Raw genomic sequence first — 10791 nt, forward strand, 5'->3', positions numbered from 1 at the left:
CAATTTGTAGTGAATGGGCACTTTTGCCACACTGATTCTTCCAATCCATGACCACAATATATCTCTCCTCTTGTTTATGTCTTCTTTAATTTCTCTCAACAATGTTTTGTCCTCAGTGTTGACATTTTATACTTCTATTAAATTTATTCCTAAGTATTTTGTTTTTGATACTATTGTAATAATATTTTTACATTTAACTGTCCACTTTTTTACTGCTAGTGTAAACAAATATGATTGATCTTTGTACATTGACTTTATATGACATGATTTTCTAAATGCACTTAGTAGTTCCAGCATGGTTTTGGGTTCCTTAGCATTTCCTATGTACACCATCATGCCATCCGAGAAAAAAGACAATTTTACTTCATCTTTTTCAAACTTTATGCCACTTGTTTTTTTGCTTGCCATATTGTACTGGCTAGAATCTTCCATACAATACTGAGTAGAAGTAGTGAGAGCACTTTTTCTGATCTTAGGAGATAAGCATTCAATATTTTACTATTAAGTATGATGTTAGCTATAGAATTTTTCATAGACTGTTCATTATCAGATTGAGGAGGCTCCATCCCTTCTCTGGTGAGCATTTTAATCATGAATCAGTGTTGAATGTTTTCAAATTTTTTCCTGCATTTATTGAGTTGCTCTTTTGGCTTTTCTTCTTCATTCTTTGAATGTGGTGAATTATACTGAGTGATTTTGAAGTTTTAAACCATCCTTAAATTTGGGGGGATTAACTCTACTGATCTTAATATAAAATCCTTCTTAAATTAGTTTTGTTTTTTAATTATTCTTTTTATGCATTGCTGGGTTCAGTATGTCAATGTTTTGTTGAGGACTTTTTAAATCTATGATCTTGAAAGGTAATGGTCTTCCATTTTCTTTCCTTATAGAGGTTTTTTTGGGGGGAGGGTTAGAATCTTTTTTTTTTTTCCTGGTTTGTGTAATGTTGACTTCATAAAATGATTTGGTGTTTTCTCCTCTGTTTTCAAAATGAGGTTACAGAGAAATAGGACTTTGCCTCCTCAGATGATTAAAAAAATTCACTAATAAAACCATCTGGAATGGCAGTTTTCTTTGTGAGAAAGCTTGTGAATTTTCTCCATTTTTATTCAGTTTTTCTTTGTCTTTTTTTCTAAGATTTTATTTTTTTATTTGAGAGAGAGAGAGAGAGAGCGAGAGAGAGCACTAGCAGAGGTGAGGAGGAGAGGGAGAAGCAGATTCCCCACTGAGCAAGGAGCCCAAGGTGGGGCTCGATCCCAGGACCCTGGGATCAATGACCCAAGGGGAAGGCAGACGCTTAACGGATTGAGCAACCCAGGTGCCCCAATTTTTATTTTTGTTGAGTCCATTTTTTTTAAAGATTTTATTTATTTGACAGAAAGAGACACAGCAAGAGCAGGAACACAAGCAAAGGGAGTGGGAGAGGGAGAAGCAGGCTTCCCGCAGAGCAGGGAGCCCGATGCGGGGCTCAATCCCAGGACCCTGGGATCATGACCTAAGCCGAAGGCAGATGCTTAATGACTGAGCCACCCAGGCGCCCCTTGAGTCAATTTTAAATTATGTTTTTTCAGTTAATTTGTCTACTTTTATTGAAACTTTCATATTTATTGGCATAAAATTGTTCATAATTCTTTATTTTGTCCTTTTTATATCTGTAGCATCTATAATAATTTCTATCTTTAATTCCTGATTTTGAATTTTTTTTCTTGATCAGTCTCATTGGGAGATTATGGATTTTATCAATCTTTTCAAAGGATCAATTTTGACATTATGAATTTCTCTATTGTTTGTCTTTTACTTAATCAGCTGCAGCTCTTTATTATTTCCTGCCTTCTATTTTCTTTGTTTTTAATTTGTTCTTCTTTTTCTGGCTTCTTAAGGTGAAATGTAGATCATTGATTTTAAACATTTCTTCTTTTCTAAAAAAAAATATATATATATATTTAAATTTCCCTTCAAGTATTTCTTTAGAAGTATACTAACATTTTGTTTCATTTTCCAATTTTTCTTATGATTTCTTCTTTGAGACATGGGCTATTTATGCAAGTGTTGTTATATTTCCAAGTTTTGGGGGATTTTTCTAGATACCTTATTGTTATTGATTTCTAATTTAATTTTACTGTAGTCAAAGAACATGTTCTGTAAGATATTAATCTTTTGAAAGCATTTGTGAGTTATTTTATGGCCCAGCATATGGTCCAACTTGGGGAATGTTCCCTGAGCATTCAAATGTTTATTCTGCTGTTACAGAGTGTTCTATAAATGTCGGCTAAGTCAAGTTGTTGATTGTGTAGTTCAAAACTTTTTATCCTTACTAACTTTTTAATTTACTTGTTCTATAAATTACTTAGAGAAAGTTATTAAAATCTCCCACTATAATTGGATATTTGTCTATTTTTCCCTTTAGTTCTGTCACGTTTTGCTTCTGTTATTAGATGCATTTATATTTAGAATTGTTATGTCTTCCTGATGAATTGACCCTTTTATCATTGTTAAATGTCCTTCTTTATATTTTGAAATATTCCTTGACTTTAAGTCTACTGATACTAATATAGCCATACCAAGTTGATTCCATCTACTGTTTAATTGTATATCTTTTTCCATCTTTGACTGTGAACCTATATATGTGTTCTTTGTATTTAAGCTGTGTCTCCTCTGGATATCATATACTTGAGTCTTGATTTTTTTTATCCCATCTGAAAATCCATATTTATTTAGTGTAATTATTGAGATCATTGGGTATGTCTACCACCTTGCTATTTCTTTTCTACTTGTCCCATCTGGATTTTTCCCCCTCTATTTCTCCTTTCCTGCCTTTTAGGGTTTTTTGATTAATTGAACATTTTTGCTATTCCATTTTATTTCCTCTATTGGCTTTTAAGCTGTATCTCTGGAGATTTTTTTTCTTAGTGGTTGCTCTAGACATTACCTTAGGTTTTGTCATAATCTACTGATAATTAATATTGTGCCACTTTACATGGAATGTGAGACTCTTGCAACACTATACTTCCATCTAATCCTCCATCCTTTGTGCTATGATTGCCATATATTATATTTCTACTATATCATATACCCTGCAAGATATTCTTGCTAGTTTTGTCTTAAGCAGTCACTTACCTTTAAAGAAATTAAGAGGAAAAAATAAGGTAGCGTTCTATACTTACCTACATATTTATGTTCTGCTTTCTTTCCTGTAGATCTGAATTTTCATCTGGTATCATTTTCCTTCAGCCTCATAACTACTCTTTAGCATTTCTTGTAATGTAGTTCTGCTGGCAACAAAGTCTCTTAGCTTTTATGTATCTGAAAATGCTCTATTCTACCTCATATTTTAAGGATATTGTCACAACATATTGAATTCTGGGTTGATGGGGCTTGTTTTTCTTTCCACCTATGAAATATATCATTCTATTTCTTCTAGCCTTCATTATTTCCTGTAAGAAGTCAGCTCTAATAGGTTATTTGTGTATCCCAGTATGTTGTGCCCCCCTCCCAGCTCCAGCTACTTTTAAGTTTTTCCCTTTTTTTCTTTACTTTTTAATTGGTTATTAAAATATAGTTGACATATAATATTACATTAGCTTCAGGTGTACAACAAAGTGATCCAACAATTCTATACATTACTCAATGCTCACTAAAATAAGTGTAGTCAACATCTGTCACCATACAACACAATTATATTATTGATTTCCTATGCTGTACCTTTCATCTCCATGACTTATTTACTTTATAACAGGAAATTTGTACCTCTTAATCCCCTTCACCTATTTTGCCCATGCCCCCATCCACCACCCCTCTGGCAACCACCTGTATTTAAAAGTCTATTTTTTGTTTGTCCATTTGTTGTTTTTTTAGATTCCACATATAAGTGAAATCATATGGTATTTGTGTTGCTCTGTCTGACTTATTTCACTTAGTATAATACCCTCTAGATCCATCCATGTTGTCACAAACGGCAAGATCTCATCCTTTTTTATGGATGCATAATATTCGTGTGTGTGTGTGTATCCCACTATACCATATCTTCTTTATCCATTCATCTACTGATGGACACGTGCGCTGCTTCCATATTTTGGTTAGTGCAAATAATGCTGCAATAAACATAGGGATGCATATAGCTTTTTGAATTTGTGTTTTCATTTGCTTTGGGTAAATACCCAGGGGAATTACTGGATCCTATGGTATTTCTATTTTCAGTTTTTTGAGGAACCTCCATACTGCTTTCCAGAGTGGTTGCATCAATTTGCATTCTCAACCAACCGTGCATAGGGTTCCCTTTTCTTCACATCCTTGCCAACATTTGTTATTACTTGTCTTTTTGATACTAGCCATTCTGACTGGTGTTAGGTGATAGCTCATTGCATTTTCCTGATGATTAGTGACATTGAGAATCTTTTCATGTGTCTGTTGGCCATCTGTATGTCTTCTTTGATAGAATGTCTATTCAGGTCAGTTTTACCCATTTTTAAATCAGATTGTTTGTCTTTTTGGTGTTGAGTTGTATAAGTTCTTTATATTTTTTGGATATTAACCCCTTATTGGATATATGATTTACAAACATCTTTTCCCATTCAGTAGGTTACCTTTTCATTTTGTTGATGGTTTCCTTTGCTATGCAAAAGCTTTTTATTTGGTGTGGTGCCAATAGTTTATTTTTGCTTTTTTTCCCCTTGCCTGAGGAGGCATGCCCATAAATGTGTTGCTAAAACCAATGTCTATTACTGCCTATGTTTTATTTTAAGAGATTTATGGTTTCAGGTCTCAAATTTAGGTCTTTAATCCATTTTGAGTTTATTTTTGTGTATGGTGTAAAAAGTGGCCCAGTTTCATTTTTTTGCATGTAGCCCTCCACTTTTCCCAATGCCATTTATTGAAAAAACTGCCTTTTCCCCATTATATATTCTTGCCTCTTTTGTTATAGATTAAGTGACCATACAAATACAGGTTTATTTCCAGATTTTCTCTTTATTTTTGATTTTCAGCAGTTTGACTATAATTTCCTGAATAGAATTGAATTGATAAACATTGAAAATTGGACCAGTATGTTCAGATTGCAGATTGCAATGGAATGTTATTCAGCCATAAAAAAGAATGAAATCTTGCCATTTACAACATTATGGTTGGAACTTGAGGACATTTTGCTAAGTGAAATAAGTCAGAGAGAGAAAGAAAAATTGCTATGACCTCTCTTACATGTGGGATCTGGAAATAAAAAAACAAGCAAACACAAGCTCATAGATATATAGAACAGGTTGGTAGTTGCCAGAGGCAGGGGTGGGTGGTGGGAGAAAGTGAACTTTTTTTAGTTTAAGTAAATTGAATAAAAAATTTTTTAAAACATTTAAAAGATTTTTAAAAATTACCTTATGATTGAGCCAGTCCATTCCTACCTATGTAACCAAATGATTTGAAAGCAGGGACTCAAAAAAGAAGGAGGAAGAGGAAGAAAAAGAGTTCTTAGAAATTAAAATATAAAAGCAGGAACAAAGTAATTCAATAGAAATATTTAAAGATATAATTGAAGAAATCTCTCAGAAAGTAGAACAAGGAAACAGACATAAAAATAGAAGACAAAATTGGAAGATAAATTCAGGATGTCCAACTCCTGATAAATTAAATTTTGGAAAGAAAAAACATGGAGGAAGAAATCACCAAAGAAATAATACCAGAAAAGTTCCCAAAATTGAAGGACATAAAGTTCCAGATTGAAAGGACCCACCAAAAATCTGTGCAATGAATGGACTTACATCAAGCACATCACTGTGCAGTTTAAGAATGGTGGTGATAAAGACAAAATCCCAGGATTGCCCTGGAAGAAAGAGAAAAAAAGAAAAAAATGCAAGATACTTTTTTAAAGTTCAGAAACTGGAATATTGTTGAACTTCTCAAAAACAAAATTAGAGGTCAGGGGACAAAGGACCAATGTCCTCAAAATTCTGAAGGGAAATGATTTAACCTAGAATTGCATTTCCAAGTTGATTGAGCATTAGATAGGAAAAGACTTATTTGAACATGCCAGTCTCCTGGTGTCTGGGAATCTCCTAAAGATGTTGTCTGGAAAAATGTAATACACACAATCAAAATTGTGAGGAAAGGGGGAAATTGTGTGTGAAAAGGGATGACATTAAGAAAGCTATATGCCGGGACACCTGGGTGGCTCAGTCAGTTAAGTGTCTGCCTTCTGCTCAGGTCATGATCCCGGGGTCCTGGGATCGAGTCCTGCATTGGGCTCCCTGCTCAGGAGGGAGCCTGCTTCTCCCTCTCTCTCTGCTGCTCCCCCCTGCTTGTGCTTTCTCATGCTCTCTGTCAAATAGATAAATAAAGTCTTTAAAAAAAAAAAAGAAAGAAAGCTCTATGCTTATCTTCTATTATGAAACAGTGAGATAAATACCAGAAGAAATGCCTAGTTGCCCCTGGAAAATGCAACTTAGAGATGGGATATCTGTTTTTCAGTCTAATCCTAAAGTACAAAGTGAATTTAAAATACGTCTATATATTGCTTCTAGGGGGGAAAAAATAAAAATTACCTTCCTGACTTGTATGATAGGCAGTGCTATGTGTTCGCCAAGACCATTTCATTTTTCTCCTTCATAATTAGCTAAACTGGCCCCCTTGTTAGATTGGAGCCACATGCATGTGAGTGGAAACCACACATGCTGTTCTCAGGCCTGACACATAAAACCCTGCAATAAAAAAATTTTTTAATCAATCTTTTAGCTCTACCTAAATAAAATTCATTTTAGTAACCAAAGTTGTTCAATAATGACACAGGCTGTCTCAAAGAAGTGAGTTACCTGTTGCTAACGTATTCAAATAGGATCAGTAAGACTCCCTATCAGGAAGCTGGAGAAGATGAGCCTGATTTGGCATAAGGATGGGCTAGCCAACATCTATGTTTTCAGCAAACTCTAGTGTTCTATAGCTCAGTTTCAGAACTTTGGGGTTCTCTTTGATTCATTCATTCATTCATTCATTCATTCAACAAATACCGAAAGCCTATTATGTGTCAAGTGCTGGGGATACCATAGTGAGCAGGAGCAATTAACCCATCCTGGAGGAATTTACCCATCTAGCAAAGGTATGAAAAGAAATGAATCTGAGCTCTAGCACAAAGGATTTAGATTAACTCTAAGGAAGAGCTTGCTTAGTTGTTAAACTAAATCTGTATAAATCTTTTAAAATAGGAAAGATCCATGTCGATCTGGAATGGTTTAAAATATAATCAGGTAATGTTTGTAGACAGAGGAATGAACTTGATAGTCTAGAAATCTTTTCTAGTCTGATGAGCCAATTATTGTCTGAACACATCTGGGAATATGTTATGTCAATACTTAGACCATTTCATTCAAAGTCTTCATGTGCATTTCCTAATGTTAATTAAGCAAAATTTAGGAGATGAATGGGTCTCTTTCCCCCTCTAATTAGAAGGAAAACTGAGGCAAACACGATGAAATGATTGCCCAGAACCAAAGCTAAACTTAGAAAAGAGTAGACTTTCTTACCATTGATATTGATTAAATATCTACTATGTGCTATGTATGCACTGACCTAGGTACCTTAAGTATATTATTTATTCCCTCCAGCAACACTAGGAATACATATTATTATTCATACTTTGAAATTAGAAAACTGAAACCCAGAGAGTAAAAATATCTTGCCGGTAAGCAGCAAGATCAGTATTCAAACCCAGATCTGTCTGATTCTAAAGCCTCTGCTCTTAACCACTATACTGTAGTATGATCATACACAATATATATATAAAATGACTGAGTTTGTAAATAATTCCCTAGGCTCTGCTAGACAAGAAACATCCATGGCATGCTCTCTCAGCAAAGACTCATCTTGCTCCAGAACATGAAGGATCCTAGTTATGCAGGCTAAAGAAGGTAATGGCAGGACCCTGGGCCTCCAAGGCCAAACGGCATGTCTCTCAATGATAGCTGCAGTGCTCCTGATGAGGAGATGGATACTACTGCCAATAATAGTATTCATTCTGGCTGGATCTAGCCTTGTCCCAGGGCTATAAAGCAGAAGATTATCCCCTGACTAGGGTGAAGCCATCTTGCCTTCTGATGCCAAGATCACCCTGTGGTTTGCTGGGGAAGATGTTTTTCCATTTGCTGATTGGATATTAAAGGGTTATCTGTCTGACCAATTCTATAGGAAACAACTGACATGATTACATTTATAACACGCTTCAAAATATCTTGGAAGAGGGCGCCTGGGTGGCTCAGTCGTTAAGCGTCTGCCTTCGGCTCAGGTCATGATCCCGGGGTCCTGGGATCGAGCCCCACATTGGACTCCCTGCTCAGTGGGAAGCCTGCTTCTCCCTCTCTCTCTGCCCCTGCTTGTGTTCCCTCTCTTGCTGTGTGTCTCTCTGTCAAATAAATAAATAAAATCTTTAAAAAAAAAATACCTTGGAAAATACATCCGACTGGAGAAGGCAGAGGAGAAATCCCTCAGAAGTCAGATACTAAAGCACTGCTATGTCCCTCAGGAAGCCTTTCCTAATCCAGGCTGTGCTCTGTATTACACTTAATAGCATACTGTTTTATAATATAGCCATTAATGTATATTTCTCACCTACTCTACTAAAGTGCAGCTTGTTGAAGCAGCCTTTGGAGACAGATGGACCTGGATTCAAATCTAGGTTCTATCAGTTACTACTTCTGGTTGGAACTGGGCAAGTTGCTAAATTGCTGAATTTCTCTGAATCTCCATTTTCCCATATTAGAATTTAGTTAACAATATCCCCCACTAGAGGGTAATTCTTAGGACTCAAAGTCCTAAGAGCACTTGACAGTTAATAGGCACTTCACCCAGGTTTCTTTCCACCTGTAGAGCAGGGACCATATCCTTGTCATCTTTGCATCCCTCCAAGTGTCTAACTTAGCATCTTGAACTTGCAAGATATTTAGTTACTATTTGCTGAATGAGGAAACTGCTCTGAACTTGGAATCAGAAGACCTGTGGTGCTTCCCATTGATGGACCTCAATTTCCTTACTTGTAATATAGAGTTGGTAATACCTCATCTGGCTGAAGATTCAGTAAGCATAACTGTGCCAAGGACAGTGGCTCTACACCTCATTTATACATTAGAATTAGAATGTGGGAGCTTTTGAAAAATATTGATTTCCAGCTTTACCTAGGTCATAAAAAAAATCTCTGGGGATGAGGTCTAGGCAGTATACACATTTCCAGAGGAGTTTCTAGTAGACAGAGAAGGCTGAGAATCACTAGTCTAGCACAATGCCTGACACACTGCAAGCACCCAATAACTGTTTGTCCTTTCAGATAGAAGGTATACCATCCAGATGATGGTAAGGGCAATTTCCTAGGGGGAAGACAGGAGTCCCTATTCCTAATTCATTCCACACAGTCCTATCACTTAGAAATTCAGTATTTATTATATTTAAAATAGAAATGCTGCTAGGATGGTTACATTTATAAATATTTACAATTTAAGCTGGAAGAACTCTTTAAAATCATCTGGTCCAAACCTCTCATTTTGTAGATAAGGAAACAGACCTAGAGAGAGGAAGTGATTTTCCCAGTGTCTCATAGTGGCAAGAACACAAGTCCACCCTCAGACTGCTATTGTGGCACTGGATAATGGCATTTTCCTCAAGCTACTAAGTGACAGAAGCAAGGAAGAGGTAAGACTCAGTCATTCAACACATGCACAACCCTTATGCAAGATACTATGATAAGTGCTGTGGTGGCAGGGATAAATCAAATAGGGATTCCACTTTGATGGAAAGATTACAAATTTCTTGAGGAAAAGAAAAGGAGGGAGTAAGATTTTGACTTCACTTTCCTTGCAGTATTGCCTTGGGCCTGGGGCCGGGGTTAGACAGATCACTGGGTCATGACAAACCATCCTCATGCTACCTTGAGTACCTAACTTCAAACTGTTATTGTTGTTGTTATTATTTATATTTTTAACATGATATGAACATCATAAGCCAGGTACTATACAGACTAACCTTTTATTGCCAAGCTCAATACAGACTGACCACATGAGAATTATCTGGAAAATTCATCTTTGAAATGAACATCATTGAACCTTCAGCTGTGGCAGACCAACTTGTACAGACCAATCCTCATTCCAAGAACACCTAGAAAATCTAGATAAACTATTTGAAAGAAAAACATCAATTGGAAGGTTCAGTGAGCTACCAAGGCAGCAAGGACTTGAGGACAAAGATCTTTGCCACAGAGAGGTGAGCACAGCATTCAGCTTCACTCTTACACAGACATGTGTTGATTCATAAATGGTGAAGCTGGGAAACTGAGCTTCATAAATTCTGTGAGGCTGGGAAACTGAGCAGAGCTGTTGGCAGCCTTACAGAAATTGAGGTCAGATTCCAACAAAGAGGAATAGCTCTGATAACACCCTAGGCTTTCAGTTAGGACCTCTAAAAGGCTACACTTTAAGTGTAAATATGAAGTAGAAATAGACCACCCCTCAAAAAGAATAAATCTCGGTGTTCAATGAATTCAGTTTAGATTGGATTGAGATAAATTGCCCCTAGACTGATTGCTTGCTAGAAGCAAAAGTATATATCCTCTGAAGGAAAATAACATCATTAAGAGTCTCAAAACATCTCTACAATGTTTTATACACAATGTCTAAGATTCACACAAAAGTTACAGGTGCATCAGAAAGACAAGACCAAATGTCTGAACAACAAGGGGGAAAAAAAGAAAATAGAAGCAGACCCATGAGAGATTCAGATCTTGAAGGTATCAAATTGTAGTAACTGTGAATAATGTATTCAAAAATAGAT

General features: G+C 36.0%; 1 long non-coding RNA gene across 1 annotated transcript in view; it reads left to right on the top strand.

Moving 5' to 3' along the window:
* Window positions 1-9206: 9206 nt before the first annotated feature.
* The window catches only part of LOC145720881 (uncharacterized), a 6472-nt gene continuing 4887 nt past the window's right edge, over window positions 9207-10791 (top strand). The window contains exon 1 of the long non-coding RNA XR_014144131.1: window positions 9207-9657. This is a non-coding gene — a long non-coding RNA (uncharacterized LOC145720881). The remainder of the gene's footprint in view (window positions 9658-10791) is intronic.

The sequence above is a fragment of the Leptonychotes weddellii genome, chromosome 4, assembly GCF_054177405.1.
Source record: "Leptonychotes weddellii isolate Sample4059 chromosome 4, ASM5417740v2, whole genome shotgun sequence".
NCBI classification, from domain to species: Eukaryota; Metazoa; Chordata; class Mammalia; order Carnivora; family Phocidae; genus Leptonychotes; species Leptonychotes weddellii.